The 16,383-nt window shown below is 37.1% G+C and overlaps 1 protein-coding gene across 3 annotated transcripts in view; it reads left to right on the forward strand.

Annotated features, from left to right (window-relative positions):
• Positions 1-16,383, forward strand: part of FRMPD4 (FERM and PDZ domain containing 4) — a gene marked incomplete at both ends in the record, with an annotated part of 949,207 nt that overhangs the window by 813,071 nt on the left and 119,753 nt on the right. The gene's annotated exons all lie outside the window — the stretch shown is intronic.

Below are 16,383 nucleotides of genomic sequence, written 5' to 3' on the forward strand. Positions count from 1 at the left end.
CACTGATTTTTTTCATACTTGCCTGAGTGATTCATTTTGACATCATCAACTGAAACAAAAGTATAATTAGGTCAAAGCCAAGATATGATTTGTTTATTAGCTTAATTTTATTGCAGACACAGTTTGTTAAATGATATTTTTAGTTGGGAATCAGAAAGCACATTATATAACTATTCAAATACTGGTCAAATATCTGCATTAAGGCCCACTGAGGTGTACTTTCTCCAGAACTGAATGACAAAATAAATCTCTAGAATTTATTTAGGTAAAGTAAAATATGTTACAAAGATAAAGCCATTCATAAGGTGGTGTTAAAGGAAAAAGAGTTGTGATGATATGACATTTGTCTATTATAAAGTGACACTTTAAACTGAAGAAGAGATCTCCAATCATGTGTGCTCACTCAGAACAAAAGGCACACTGCATTTGGGGAAAAGTATTAAAGATTTTGGAGATCTTTAGAAAAAGTCTTTTTCAAACTTGGTTTCTACTTCACAAAGACACCATGGATGGTTACCTGACCTTGGAAGAATTAGGTTATGGGTAAGAAAACAGAGAGATAGAAAAAGATTGGTGGTCATTTTTTGAGTGAGCAAATATCCAAGTCTTACTATGATCAAAGGAAAAAAAACCCTCCATGTACTAGGAACATTCTGTCAGACATGTAACAGTTGGTATTTGCCATTTTCTGGATGTTTGTGTTCATCTCCAATTCAAATTCATATTTTGCAGTCTAATAACTACTGTGATAGCTTTAGGAGGTAAGGCTTTTGGAGAAGGAATTATATCATGAGAAAGGAGGCTTCAGGAAAGTGATTGATACCATTACATGTATAAATGCAAACCCACAACTCTCATCTCTAAAATAATAATAGGTATTACATTCTGAAGCCAAATATGAGTAATCATGTCATAAGAACACAGATTTACATCTCCTCAAATTCCATGTTTCGGGAACCTCAGGCCAAATGCCATCAAGAACAGCAAAGATCCAGGGATGCAGCCCTGGTGAAACTGTTCTTCCAGTAGCCCGGGAGCAGAGAGGTCTGGGCTGAGCACCCCCACCATTGGTTCAGGAAAGCAGGACCTCTGCTGTAGGAAATCAGTTTCCACCCAGAGGGCATGTGTGTGTGGACCAAATGTGCAGGACATCTGCCACAAGGAACAGCAGAGATCCAGGGACACAGGCAAGGTACATGGGAGATGGGAAACAATCACTGACAACAAGATGGCAATAGGAAAGTGAAAGAACTTACCCAATGGAAACCAAGACAACCTGGTAAAGCCAGAACCCAGCACTCCCATCACAGCAAACAGCAGAATGCCAAACACTCCAGAAAAAGAAGACTCAGACCTGAAGTCATACCACAAGATGATGATAGAGATCCTTAAACAAGAACGGGAGGAAAAGCATAAAGAACTAGAAGCTTTTAAAGAGGAAACAAGAAAAACACTCAAAGAAATCAAAGAACTATAGGAAAACAGAACCAAAGAGATGAAGGAATTGAAGAAGGAATTTAAAATGGAAATGGAAACAATAAACACTAAAAGAGACAACCCTGGAGGTAGAAAACCTAAAAAAGAAATCAGGAGTCACAGATGCAAGGATCTCCAACAGACTACAAGAGATGGAAGAGAGAATCTCAGGAGCCAAAGACAACATTGAAAACATAGACAAAACAGTCAGAGAAGATGCAAAAACCAAAAAGCTCCTAACCCAAAATGTCCAGGAGATCCAGGACACAATGAAAAAACCAAACCTAAGGATAATAGGAATAGAAGAGGACAAAGAATATCAACTAAGAGGTACAGTAAATATCTTCAAAAAATCATAGAAAAAAACTTCCCTACCCTTAAGAATGAGATGACCATGAGCATAAAAGAAGCCTACAGACCTCCAAATAGAGTGGACCAGAAAAGAAAATCCTCCCGACACATAATAGTCAAAACTCTAAGTGCCCAAAGCAAAAAAAGAATACTAAAAGCAGTAAGGGAAAAAGGTCATGTAATATATAAAGGGAGACCAATCAGAATCACACCCAACTTCTCAACAGAGACTATGAAAGCTAGAAGATCCTGGAGAGATATCATGCAGACTCTAAGAGAACACAAGTGTTAGCCCAAGCTGCTATACCCAGCAAAACTATCAATCAACATAGATGGAGAGTTGAAGATATTCCAGGACAAAACTAAATTTACACAATATCTGACCACAAATCCAGCACTACAACGAATTATACGTGGAAAACCCAATACAAGGAGGGAAACTACATCCTAGTTAAAGCAAGAAAATACCTAAGCAAGGAAACCAACAGAAGAAAGACACACAGGCACAATTCTACCTCTAAAAACAAAAATAGCAGGAAACGGCAACCATTATTTCTTAATATCTATTAACATAAATGGACTCAATTCCCCAATAAAAAGACATAGGCTATCAGACTGGATACATAAACAAAATCCAGCATTTTGCTTCATACAAGAAACTCATCTCAGAGACAAAGACAGACACTATTTCAGAGTAAAAGGTTGGAAAAAAACCTTCCAAGCCAATGGCCCCAAGAAGAAAGCTGGAGTGGCCATTCTAATATCGAATAAAGTAGATTTTCAACCAAAAGTTATCAAAAAAGACAAGGAAGGACACTTTTTACTCATTACAGGGAAAATTTGTCAGGAGGAACTCTCAATCCTTAACATATATGCTCCAAACACAAGAGCACCCATATTCATAAAAGAAACCCTACTAAAGCTCAAAAATACATTGCACCCCACACAATAATAGTGGGAGACCTCAACACCCCACACTGATCAATGGACAGATCATGGAAACAGAAACTGAACAAGGACGCAGTGAAACTAGCAGAGGTTATGAACCAATGGGAATTAATAGACATCTACAAAAAATTTCATCCTAAACCAAAGAATACACCTTCTTCTCAGCACCTCACAGCACCTTCTCCAAAATTGACCATATAATCTATCATAGAACAAGCCTCAATAGATATAAGAAGATTGAAATACTCCCATGCATCCTTTCAGATCACCATGGTCTAAGGCTTGTCTTTAATGACAACAAACACAACAAAAACCCATAGACACAGGAAAACTAAACAATACTCTGTTAAAGGATACCATGGTCAAAGAAGAAATAAAGGAAGAAATAAATGATTTTCTAGAATTTAATGAAAATGAAAATACAACATACCCAAACCTATGGGATGCAATGAAAGTAGCACTGAGAGGAAAACTCATAGCTCTGAGTGCTTCGGAAAAGAAACTGAAGAGAGCATACCCCAGCAACTTGACAGCACAGTTGAAAGCTAGAACAAAAGGAAGGATCAACATTATAAAAATGGCCATCTTACCAAAAGCAATCTACAGATTCAATTCAATCTCCATCAAAATTCCAACCTAATTCTTCATAGAGTTAGAAAGAGCAATGTACAATTTCATCTGGAATAACAAAAGACCTAGAATAGTAAAATCCATCCTCAACAACAAGAAAAGATCTGCAGTAATCACCATCCCTGACCTGAAGATATATTATGACGCAATTGTGTAAAAAACTGCATGGCACTGGTATAGAAATAGGCACATGGATCTAAAGTGGAATAGAATAGAAGATCCAGAAATGAGTCCTCACATATATGGTCACTTGATTTTTGTCAAAGGAGCTACAAACATTCAATGGAAAAAGGACATCCTCTTCAACAAATGGTATTGGTCCAACTGGCACTCAACATGCAGAAGAACGGAAATGGACCCTTTCTTATCTCCTTGTACAAAGCTCAAGTTCAAGTGGATCAAAGATCTTCACATTAAACCAGGTACACTGAAACTATTAGAAGAGAAAGTAGGGAAAACCTTAGAACACATAGGCACAGGAAAAAAATTTCCTGCACAGAACACCAATGGCTTGTGCTCTAAGGTCAAAGATTGACAAATGGGATTTAATGAAATTGCAAAGTTTCTGTAAGGCTAAGGACACTGTCAAGAAAACAAAATGGCAACCAACAGATTGAGAAAAGATCTTTACCAACCACACATCAGATAGAGGCTGAATATCCAAGTTATGCAAAGAACTTAAGAAGCTAGACACCAGAGAATCAAACAACCCTATTAAAAAATGGGTTACAAAGCTAAATAAACGTTCCCAATTGCGGAATATCAAATGACAGAGAAGCATCTAAGGAAGTGCTCGACATCCTTAGTCATCATGGAAAGGCAAATCAAAACATCCCTGAGATCCCACCTCACACCAGTCAGAATGGCTAAGATCAAAAATTCAGATGACAGCAGATCCTGGCAAAGATGCGGAGAAAGAGGAACACTTCTCCATTGTTGGTGGGGTTGTAAACTGGTACAACCACTCTATAAATCAGTCTGGCTATTCCTCAAAAAATTGTACATGGTACTACCTGACGACCCAGTTATTCCACTTCTGGGCATATACCCCAGAGAAGCTCCAACATACAACAAAGACACATGCACCACAATGTTCATAGCAGTCCTATTTATAATAGCCAGAAGCTGGAAAGAACCCAGGTGTCCTTCAGTAGATGAATGGATACAAAAATTCTGATATATTTGCAAAATGGAGTACTAGTCATCTATCAGTAACAATGAGTTTTTGAAATTCTTAAGAAAAATCGATGCATCTAGAGAATACCATCCTGAGTGAGGTAACCCAGTCACAAAAGTGAAAAAATATGCAGTCACTGACAATTGGATACTAACCCCAGAAAGCTCTGAACACCCCAGAAATAACTTACAGACTACATGAAGTTCAAGAAAAACAAAGGCCAAAAAAAAAAAAAAATCATTGTGCTTAATCTTTACACACCAAGAAAACTTTGACTATTTCCAGGTTATATCTTGTTTTACATGTACTTTATGCTCATTGTAATTTGTAAGATTTTAAGGCACATTATCAAACCTGTAAAATAATCAAGTACTGTCAAAAATGTATTCATATACTGTTATGCAAAATGCTTTTAAAATCTGTACATTTATCTTTGTTATTTTAAATAAATTTGTTCAATTAAAAAATTCCATGTTTCGACATGGAAACAGTTTCATGATGTCTTTGTAATAACAGAACAAAGTCACAAATCAAGATAAGTACACTGATCAACAAGTTAGGTTATAGCAAAACAGGAAATCTGTTGATGAACTCAGATAATCTCTTTATATTTGGAAGATAGAAGATAGTAAGTTATTAAATACCAAGGGTTTTTAATGTGTTCATCACAATATGTTAGGTCTGACACAGAGGTTGATAAGAAATAGCTATTTAGAAGGTTAAATACAGATGAAGATAAAGTGTTGTTTGGCTATAAACCTGCAAAATCCTAACCTCTCCACAATCATTAACAATCTAATCAGCTAATCAGCCTCGAAGAATGTCCAGGTAGAGATTCTTTTTTTAAAATTTCCTTCCTATATATCATTATAAAAGGTTGGCTATGCTACTTCTGTGATACTATGATGCCAAAAAATATTGTCTTCGATACTGGATTCTTCACCAGGTAGTAAATCTGTTGATGCCTTTCTCTTAGCCTTTGGGTCCATAGACCTGTTTGCAATAAACTTTTGTTATTTTTAAATTACCTAAACTACAATATTTTTGCAATAGCCCCAGATGACTGGGTCATTATTCATTAGTCTGTACCAAATATAATGACATCTTTCCATCTAGATGGAGAAGTCATACTTGTGCTCAATGGGCATCCAGATCTCTAAAGAACATTCTTCCATGGGAACAGGCACTGAAACTTGTGCCATATTTGCCCTGCATCAGGAACAAGATTTGGCCTGGGAATGATGGTTCAGATCTTTCTGTGGACCAGAAAAGCTGAACTATGTAAAGGCTATTTTTAGAGCCTCTGGGTTGAGGCCATTTCAGATAGCTTATGTCTTGGGATGCACATGCCTGTCAGCAGGGACCTGCCTCATCCATCTGAGCTTTATATCAGCTTGTGTCCTAGAGGGCTATCTTTATGTTTAATGGCAGAAGTCCCATTTTGTTTTCCTCTAGGTACATACCTGTGTGATTAGTTCTATTGATTTCTGTGTTTCCAGAAGGGTAGAAGAAATGATATATCTGTGTTTGGGTTTGCTGTGACTGGATTGGTAGCTACAGGGCAGTGTTGGAGAAAAAGCTATCTAAAAGTGTGATCACTTCCTAGCAGTCTTACCTGCAGCATCTAGAAAGGTGTTTTGTCCCCAAGAAAGTTGCTTAATTTTCTCATTGCTAAATTCATTGTCAATGGGAAGTGACATTAATATAAACCCTCTCCAACTTTATATGTAAAGGAATAAATGAACCAGTTATAAAGACAAGATGGCAGTCAACAGCTGCACATCAAAATTGAGGCTGCCACATTTCACAAAAACGGTGAGGTATCAAATGTTTTGTTTCTTTTGGAAATAAAAAGGAAAAAGAAAAAATTAAGAAGTTGGAATAAAGTAAAGTGAAGAATATTTCATGGCACATGAAAATTATATGAAATTCAAATTTCTGAGTTTATAAATATAGTTTTACTATAAAAATGACCACACGCATTCATTTACATAATATCTAAGAATGCTTTCTCCCTAGCTGACATGTCACGAATAAACATGAGGCACGTGAAGCCTAAGCTACATTTTGTCAGACCCTTATAAGAAAACCTGATTGTATTTCTTTTTTTTTTTTTTTTTTTTTTTTTTTTTGGTTAAGACAAATTTAGACAGAAGCCTTAAATAATATTCAGACTGTCTCCAATAACATAGTTGTGACTTCCGTGAGACCCCCACATGTTTTCTAAAGAGATGGTGTTTTCGGTGCACTGAACTGGAAGCCATGCATGCATTCTATATTTCTGTAATTCTGAAAAAGTTGTTTGGGAAGATGGGTTGTTCATGTAAGAAACTTGTGACTACTGAGGCTTATAATCCTTTGTGTAAGGAGATACCAAAGTAAAGGGATAGCCAGCCCTTAAGCAGTAAGAAGATTCTTGGGGGATGGTTCTGCAGTTTTAAACCTCTTCATGTTTGAACATCAAGCCTGAGGTGGGGGGGGAAGTTGGATCCCTTGAACCTAAGTAAATGTTAGGTAATCATGGTGACCCACCTATAATTGCAACACATGAAAAAAGGTTACAAGGAATCCCAATAGCAAAATAGCTAACTAGACTAGTCACATGGTGGGGGCTGAGCTCTGGGTTCAATTGAGAGACCCTGATCAAATAATAAGGTAGAAAGTGACTAAGGAAGACCTAGTATGTTAACTTTGGGTCGCATATACATTCTATATACACATTCATGTTCACATGAAAAAGGACAAGAGAAGGAACTGTTAAGGTTTCTTACCCACTCTGGGAGAAGTGTAAGATATCTGCTTGAACAAATCATTCTTGGTTCTCTTCACTTTGACCACAGATTAGTTCATCCTGGTACTTGCTCTAGATAATCAATGTCTAATACATCATAACACACACTGTTTACCGACCAAGAGGCATCAAATCCCCATCCTTGTTTCCAGTTTCCTCACCTCAAGTGAAAACAATGTTTTGACAAAGACTGGAGACTGTGTGGTGATTAGACAGTCCTCTTCATCAAGGGTCTGAAAATCCTCATTTACTAACCTATTACCACGCCGTGCCACACATTCCAACTGCACCATGGTTTTGCCAGTAGAAACACATCCTATGTCAGAAATCTAAAAAGCATCCCAATTTATTTGTCCCTCATGTTCCCCAGCCAAGAAGCCAGTTATTGTTCTATGTATTCACTGAGCAATTTCAATTCAATGAGATTAGACAATTTTTCTTCTATCATTGCCTTCAATTGTGTTATGCGCTGCTAAATCATCCTTTCCTGTCCATTAACATTGTCTTGGGTGGAATGCATAAACACTCTTACTTGGAGATGATCAGTATGATGCTCCAACATACATCATTCAAACTCCATCTCCTTTCTAAAGAAAAAAACAGTTCAAGTTGATGACTGGAAGAATAAGAAGTTGGTTTGTGTCTACTAAACCACATCCTCTATTTCCTTTTTAAAACATCTTATATATTCTGATGTAAACTGAAATGCCCCATGCCTACCCAGCCCAGATATGTTCTTTTTTTCCATGGCACAGTTAGCAGATGGTGAAACCTTTAGGTTGTAGGTCATCTTTTAGTTACTCTTCTTAACACTATAACATAATAGTGAAGAAGATGTAGCTTTTAAAAAAATAGGTTTACTTTTGGCTTATGGATTGAGATGATATAAGGAATCTGGTAGTGAGAATAGCTTGGGAATCAGAAAGCATAACAGAGATATGACTGTGGGAGGTTAGTTAGCAGCTTTCTTTCTTCATTTTCTTCATTCCAGGACGTTAGCCCATTGAATAAATTTCTCCCATACCAGCTAGCCTCTCCCCTCTTAATATACTATGAAAAAAATTCCTCAGAGATACATGCAAAAATTACACTTCATTAAAGCTTAAACATGTTATCTTCAAACTTCCTAATACTGCCACCCTCTAATACAATTCCTCATGCTGTGGTGACCACTCCCCAGTCTTTTTTATTGGATATATTTTATTCAGATTTCAAATGTTATCTCCTTTCCCAGTTACTCCTCCAGAAAACCCCTATCTGATCACCCCTCCCCCTGCTTCTATGGGGGTGCACCCACTACCTACTGCCTCCACGCCTGACATTCTCCTACACTGGGGCATGGGCCCTTTGCAGAACCAAGGGCTTCTCTTCCCATTGATGACTAACAAGGCCATCCTCTGCTACATATGCAACTGGAGCCATGGGTCTATCTATTTCTACTCTTTGGGTAGGGGATTAGTCCCTGAGAACTCTGATTGGATGAGATTGTTGTTCTTATAGGGTTGCATACCTCTTCAACTCCTTCAATCCTTTCTTAACTCCTCCACTGGGGACCTGGCTCTCAGTTCTATGGTAGACTATGAGCATCTGCCTCTGTATTTGTCATTATCTGGCAGAGCCTCCCAGAAGACAGCTATATCAGGCTCCTGTCAGCATGTATTTCTCAGTATCAGCAATATTGTCTGGGTTTGGTGGCTGCATATAAGCTGGATGTTCATGTGGGGCAGTTTGTCTCCATATTTCCTCCTGTGGATATTTTTATTCCCCCATTTGAGAAGGACTGAAGAATCTACACTTTGGGCTTCTTTCTTCTTGAGCTTCATGTGGTCTGTGAATTGATTATGGGGTTATCTGATTATTTGGGCTAATATTCACTTATCAGTGAGTGGATACCATATGTGATTTTGGGGTTGGGTTACCTCACTCAGGATATTTTCTAGTTCCATGCATTTGCCTAAGAATTTCATGAATTCATTGCTTTAATAACTAAGTAGTATTCCATTATGTAAATGTACCTCATTTTCTGTACCCATTCTTCTGTTAAAGGACATCTGGGTTCTTTCCAGCTTCTGGCTATTATAAATAAGACTACTATGAACATAGTGGGGCATGCATGTCTTTGATATATGTTGGTGCATCTTTTGGCTATATGCCCTGGATTTGTATAGGTGGGTCCTCAGGGAGTACTATGTCCAATTTTCTGAGCAACCTCCAGACTGATTTCCAAAGTGGTTGTACCAGTTTTCAATCCCATCAAAAATCGAGAAGTATTCCTCTTCCTCCACATCCTCACCAGCATCTCCTGTCGCCTTGTGTTTTGATCTTGGTCATTCTGACAAGTATGAGGTGGAATCTCAATGTTGTTTTGATTTGCATTTCCCTGGTGACTAAAGATGTTGAACATTTCTTTAGGTGCTTCTCAGTCATTCTATACTCCTCAGGTAAGAATTCTTTGTTTAGCTCTGTACCCTATTTTAACAGCGTTGTTTGATTCTCTGGAGTCTAACATCTTGAGTTCTGTGTATATATTGTATATTAGCCCTCTGTCAGATGTAAGATTGGTAAAGATCTTTTCCCAATCTTTTGAATCCCATTTTGTCCTATTGAGAGTGTCCTTTGCCTTACAGAGGCTTTGTAATTTTATGAGGTCCCATTTATCAATTTTAAACTTAGAGCATAAGCCATTGGTGTTCTATTCAAGAAATTTTCCCCAGTGCTATGTATTCAACGGTCTTTGACACTTTCGCTTCCATTAGTTTGAGTGTATCTTTTTTTTAATAGAGGTCCTTGATCCACTTGGACTTGAGCTTTGTACATGTTGATGATAATGGATCAATTTGCATTCTTCTTCATGCTGACTGCCAGTTAGACTAACATCATTTCCTGAAGATGCTAACGTTTTTTCCCACTGTTTGGATTTAGCTCCTTTGTCAAAGATCAAGTGACCATGGTTGTGCAAGTTCATTTCTGCATCTTCAGTTCTATTTCATTGATCTACCTGCATGTCTCTGTACCAATACCATGCAGTTTTTACCAAAATTGATATGTAATATACCTTGAGGTTGGGGATCATGATTCACAATCTTTTTTAGATGAATATAGTTTTCATTATGCTGGGTTTTTGGTTATTCCAAATGAATGTGCAAATTCCTCTTTCTAACTCTATGAAGAATTGAGTTGGAAATTTGATGGGGATTAAAGTAAACCTCTAGATTGCTCTTGGCAAGATGGCTATTTTTACTATATTAATCCTGCCAATCCATGAATGTGGAAGACCTTTCCATCTTCTGTGATATTCTTTAATTTCTTTCTTCACAGACTTGAAGTTTCTGTCATACAGACCTTTCACTTGCCTGTATTTTATATTATTTGTGACTGTCATGAAGTGTGCTAATTTCTTTCTCAGCCTGTTTATCCTTTGAGTAGAGGAAGATTAATAATTTGTTTGAGTTACTTTTTTATCCAGCCATTTTGCTGACGTTGTTTATCAGCTGTACATGTTCCCTGGTGGAATTTTTGAGGTCATGTAAGTATACTATCATATCATCTGCAAACAGTGATATTTTGGCTTCTTTTTTTCCAATTAGTATCCCTTTGACCTCATTTTCTTATCTAATTACTCTGGCTAGTACTTTGAGCAGTATATTGAATAGGTAGGGAGAGAGTGGGTGTCCTTGTCTAGTCCATGATTTTAGTTGGATTGCTCCAAGTTTCTCCTCATTTAGTTTGATGTTGACTACTAGTTTGCTGTATATTGCTTTTATTGTGTTTAGGTATGGGCCTTGAATTTTTGATCTTTCCAAGACTTTTGTCCTGAAGTGTTGTTGAATTTTGTCAAATGCTTTCTCAGCATCTAATGAAATGATCATATGATTTTTACTTTGAGTTTATTTATATAGTTAATTGTGTTGATGAATTTCTGTATATTGAACTATCCCTGCATCCCTAGGATGAAGCTTACTTGATCATGATGGATGATCATTTTAATGTGTTCTTGGATTCTGTTTGCAGTTATTTTATTGAATATTCTTGCATCTATATTTATAAACAAAATTGTTCTGAAGTTCTCTTTCATTGTTGGGTCTTTGTATGGTTTAAGTGTAAGTGTAATTGTGGCTTCATAGAAGGAATTGGCTAGTGTTTCTTCTATTTCTGTTGTAGTGAATATTAAAAATATGAATGGTTATCTCTTTATCAGCCCTGAGGTCTTACTTCTTAGGCCCAACCCTGATACAGAGCTGTATGCATCCAGTCTGAGCTGCCACCAGAATCTCACTCTGTTCACACAACTCCCTTTCCTTGGTGGTTTACTACCACCTGTTCTCTTCCTCTGTCCCAGGGTGTTTCTGTACCCTAAAATCCCACATAAATACCACTCTACAGCCTGATATTTTTTCATACAGGTTTATATATTCAACTCTCAATCCACAATCCCTCTACACAATAGGATTGCATCAAATAGACAAAGATAAAAACTGTCCTTTTATATGAGATACTATACCTATAAAATCCTTAATGTTTATAGCTATTTAACACCAATCAATCTCACCTGGGTCTACCTGATCCTTGGGAACCTCCATCTTGCCACAACCTCTTCTAGTCCTCTGACCTCTGAGGTCTCTCTTCTCTCCACCTCCCTCACCCCGCCCAGTCACTGGCTTTCCTTTAATTTACTAATTAAAATGGGAAGGTTCAGGTGATGTCAACTCTTGAGTACATGACTGGGCAGGCCTTCTTGGGAAAGTGGAATTAACATTAAAATACAAACAGCTTCAGGACAATCTACATGATTCTATTTTGTGGAATAATTTAGGGAGTATTGGTATTAGGTCCTCTATGAAGGTTTGAAAGAATTCTGCACTAAACCCATCTGGCCCTGGGCTTTTTTTTTTTTTTTTTGGTTAGGAGACTTTTGATGACTGCTTATATTTCTTTACAACTTATGGTCCAGTTTAGATCGTTTATCTGTTTCTGATTTAACTTTGGTACCTGATATATGTCCAGAAAAATTGTCCATTTCATCCAGATTTTTCAGTTCTGTTGAATATAGGTTTTGTAGTAGGGTCTGATGATTTTTTTCAATTTCTTCAGTTTCTATTGTTATGTCTCCCTTTTCCTTTCTAATTTTGTTAATTTGATTAGTATCTCTGTGTCCTCCAGTTAGTCTGGCTAAGGGATTATCTATTTTGTTGATTTTCTCAAAGAACCAACTCCTGGTTTTTGATTCTTTGTAAAGTTCTTTTTGTTTCTACTTGGCTGATTCCAGCCCTGCAATATTTCCTGCTATCTACTCCTCTTGGGCATATTTATTCGGATTTTTTAAATTCTTCTTTTTTCTTTTTCTTTTTCTTTTTCTTTTTTTCTTTTTTTTTTTTGTTCTAGAGCTTTCGTGTGTGCTGTCAAGCTGCTAGTGTTTGTTCTCTTCAGTTTCTTTTTGGACACACTCAGAGCTATGGGTTTTCCTCTTAGTACCTCTTTCATTGTGTTGAATCATTTGGTCTATGTTGTGCCTTCATTTTCATTAAATTCTAAAAAAAATATTAATTTCTCTATTTCTTCCTTGAACAAGTAAGTTATCACTGAGTAGAGCATTGATCATATACTGTGTATGTGTACTTTCTGTTGTTTTGTTTTGTTATTTTGTTGTTGTTGTTGAAGACCAGTCTTAGTCCTTGGTGATCTGATAGTATGCATGGGATTATTTCAATCTTCTTATATCTGTTGGTGCCTGTTTTGTGGCTGATTATATGATCAATGTTGGTAAGGTAGCATGAGGTTCTGAGAATAAAGTATATTCTTTTGTTTTAGGATAAAATATTCTATAGATATCTGTTAGATCCATCTGGTTCATAACTTCTGTTAGTTTCACTGTGTTTTTGTTTAGTTTCTATTTCCATGACCTTTCTATTGATAAAAGAGGGGTACTGAAGTCTCCCACTATTATTGTGCTTAGTACAATAAGTGCTTTGAGCTTTAGTAAAGTTTCTTTTATGAATGTGAGTGCCCTTGCATTTAGAGCATAGATATTCAGAATTGAGATTTTATCTTGGTGGCTTTTTCCTTTGAGGAGAATAAAGTGTCATTCCCTATCTCTTTTGATCACTTTTGGTTGAAAGTCAATTTTATTTGATATTAGAATGGCTAATCCAGCTTGTTTCTTGGGACCATTTGCTTGGAAAATAATTTTCTAGCATTTTACTCTGGGATAGTGTCTGTCTTTGTCACTGAGGTGTGTTTTTTTGTATTCAGCAAAATGTTGGGTTCTCTTTACATGTCTAGTCTGTTGGTCTATGTCCTTTTATTGGGGAAATGAGTCCATTGATGATGAGAGATATTAGGTAGCAATGATTGTTGTTTCCTGTTATGTTTATTATTAGAGGTAGAATTATGTTTGTGTAGCTGTCTTCTTTTGGATTAGTTGAAAGATTACTTTTTTGCTTTTTCTAGAGTGTAGTTTCACTCCTTGTGTTGGAGTTTTCCATCTATTATCCTTTGTAGGTATGGATTTGTGGAAATATATTGTGTAAATTGGTTTTGTCATGGAATATCTTGGTTTCTCCATCTACATTAATTGGGACTTTTACTGGATATAGTACCCTGGGCTAGCATATGTGTTCTCTTAGGATCTGTATGTCATCTGACCAGGATCTTCTAGCTTTGATAGTCTCTGCTGAGAAGTCTGGTATGATTCTGTTCAGTCTGCCTTTGTATGTTACTTGACCTTCTTATCTTACTGTTTTTAATATTCTTTCTTTGTTTTGTGCATTTGTTGTTTTGACTATTACATGACATGAGGAATTTCTTTTCTGGTCCAATCTATTTGGAGTTCTATAGGTGACTTGTATGTTTATTGGCACCTCTTTTGTTAGGTATGGGAAGTTTTTTTCTATAATCTTGTTGAAGATATTTAATGGTCCTTTACTTTGGGAATCTTCCCTCTCTTCTATACCTTTTAGCCTCAAGTTTGATCTTCTCATTGTGTCCTGGATTTTTTTGGATATTTTTGGTTAGGAGCTTTTTGCATTTTCTTTGATTGTTGTGTCAATGTTTTCTATGCTATCTTCTGTCCCTGAGACTCTATGTTCCATTTCTTGTATTCTGTTGTTGATGCTTGCATCTATGACTCCTGATCTCTTTCCTAGACTTTCATTATCTCCAGGGTTGTCACCCTTGTGATTTATTTATTGTATATATTTCTATTTTTAGATCCTGGATGGTTTTGTTCAATTCTTTCACCTGTTTTCTTGTATTTTCCTGTAATTCTCTAAAGAATTTCTCTCTCTCTCTCTCTCTCTTTCTCTCTCTCTCTCTCTCTCTCTCTGTGTGTGTGTGTGTGTGTGTGTGTGTGTGTTTCCTCTTTAAGGGCTTTTACCTGTTACCTGTGTTGTCCTATATTTCTTTAAGGTATTTATTTATGATCTTCTTAAAGTCCTCTAACATCATCATGAGTTATGATTTTAAATCAGAATCTTGCTTTACCGCTGTGTTGGTGTATCCAAGACTTGCTGTGGTGTAGGAACTGGGTTCTGATGTCAAATGGCCTCAGATTTGTTGCTTAGATTCTTGGACTTGCCTTTTGCCATCTCTAGTGGTAGCTTGTCTTGTGGATTGTGGCTTGACCCTTTTGTAACCCTGTGTGTCTGCACTACTAGGAGACAAGCTCTCTCCTATCAGGGTCTGGGTAAAGAGAGCTGTGGCACAGCGTCAGCACAGATGGCAGATAGAAACTGGAAGTGTCATGTCCCAGACTTCTTCTCCATTCCTGTGTACTGAAGGCTCCAGGTGTGTCACTCAGAGCAGATGTGGTGGTGTTACTTGTGCTCTCACATGTGTCCACATTTCTGTGGGACCAGCTCTTTCCTAGAAGAGTCTGGGTATAGAAAGCTCTAACACTGGGTCAGTTCTGGGTGTTTCGATTTCTGTGTCCTGAGGGCTCTAGGCAGGTTTCTTTTAGTCCAGGAATTTGAGCAGAAGGGGTGGTCTCACCCGTACTCTCAGACTATCAGTACTTCTGTGAGACAAGCTCTCTCCCAGAGGCTTCTGGGTACAGAGAGCTTTGGCCCTGTGTCAGCTCTGGACGCAGGCAGAAACCCGAAGGCCCATTTTCAGTCTTAAAATTATTTTTGTTGATACTTTATAACTTTAGTTTTGCTACCATTAATAATCATAATGTAAATATATGATACACAGGGTAGCTGACATGTGATCCTTGTGAAAAGGTTGTTCAACCAGAAAGGGGTTGCAATGCACAGGTTGAGAATCTTCAACTTGAAAACTCAGTAGGAAAAAAATATCACTATAGGCATTTCCTTGCATGGAATATTAGTGCCCTGTCCTCTTCTGTATCTGATTCTAAGCCACCTTGCGTTTAATAGACCCCACAACACTATTGGTTCTGTCAAATATGTCTGCCACAACCTCAACTCAACATAGCTGTTAAAATGTGTATTAAGGCCCCAGAAACTATGAGGCAAATTACATATTTGCCCTCTTTTTTTTTTCTTAAATATTTTGACATAGCAATAAGAATCCAACAAGTAAAATGAGAAAGTTCAAATACATAAAATCCTTCTTTCCCCCAGAATGCCCAGCCCCCTGTGAAACAAAGATCATGTGGGAAAATAAGAAAATTTAAATCTTTCTTATTTTGCCACTTTGGGTAGGATAATCTCAAGAAGCTGTGGTGCTTTTCTGCCTATTAATTATTCCTGTGCTCCCTCTGTATTGCCCATACCTACATGCTTCTTATGCTCATATATGAATTTTTTAGTGGTACAAAGCAGGGGTACTGATAAAACCATCCTATTTCATGGTCACATCCTTTGAAGATATGAATTCAGTGATATCTCTCTCTCTCTCTCTCTCTCTCTCTCTCTCTCTATATATATATATATATATATATATATATATATATATATATATATATATATATATATCTGTCTCTATCTATCTATCTATCTATCTCAATCTCTCTCTCCCGTGTGTATGTGTGTGTTTGTGTGTAACTTTG

The sequence above is a fragment of the Micromys minutus genome, assembly GCF_963924665.1.
Source record: "Micromys minutus genome assembly, chromosome: X".
Lineage (NCBI taxonomy): Eukaryota > Metazoa > Chordata > Mammalia > Rodentia > Muridae > Micromys > Micromys minutus.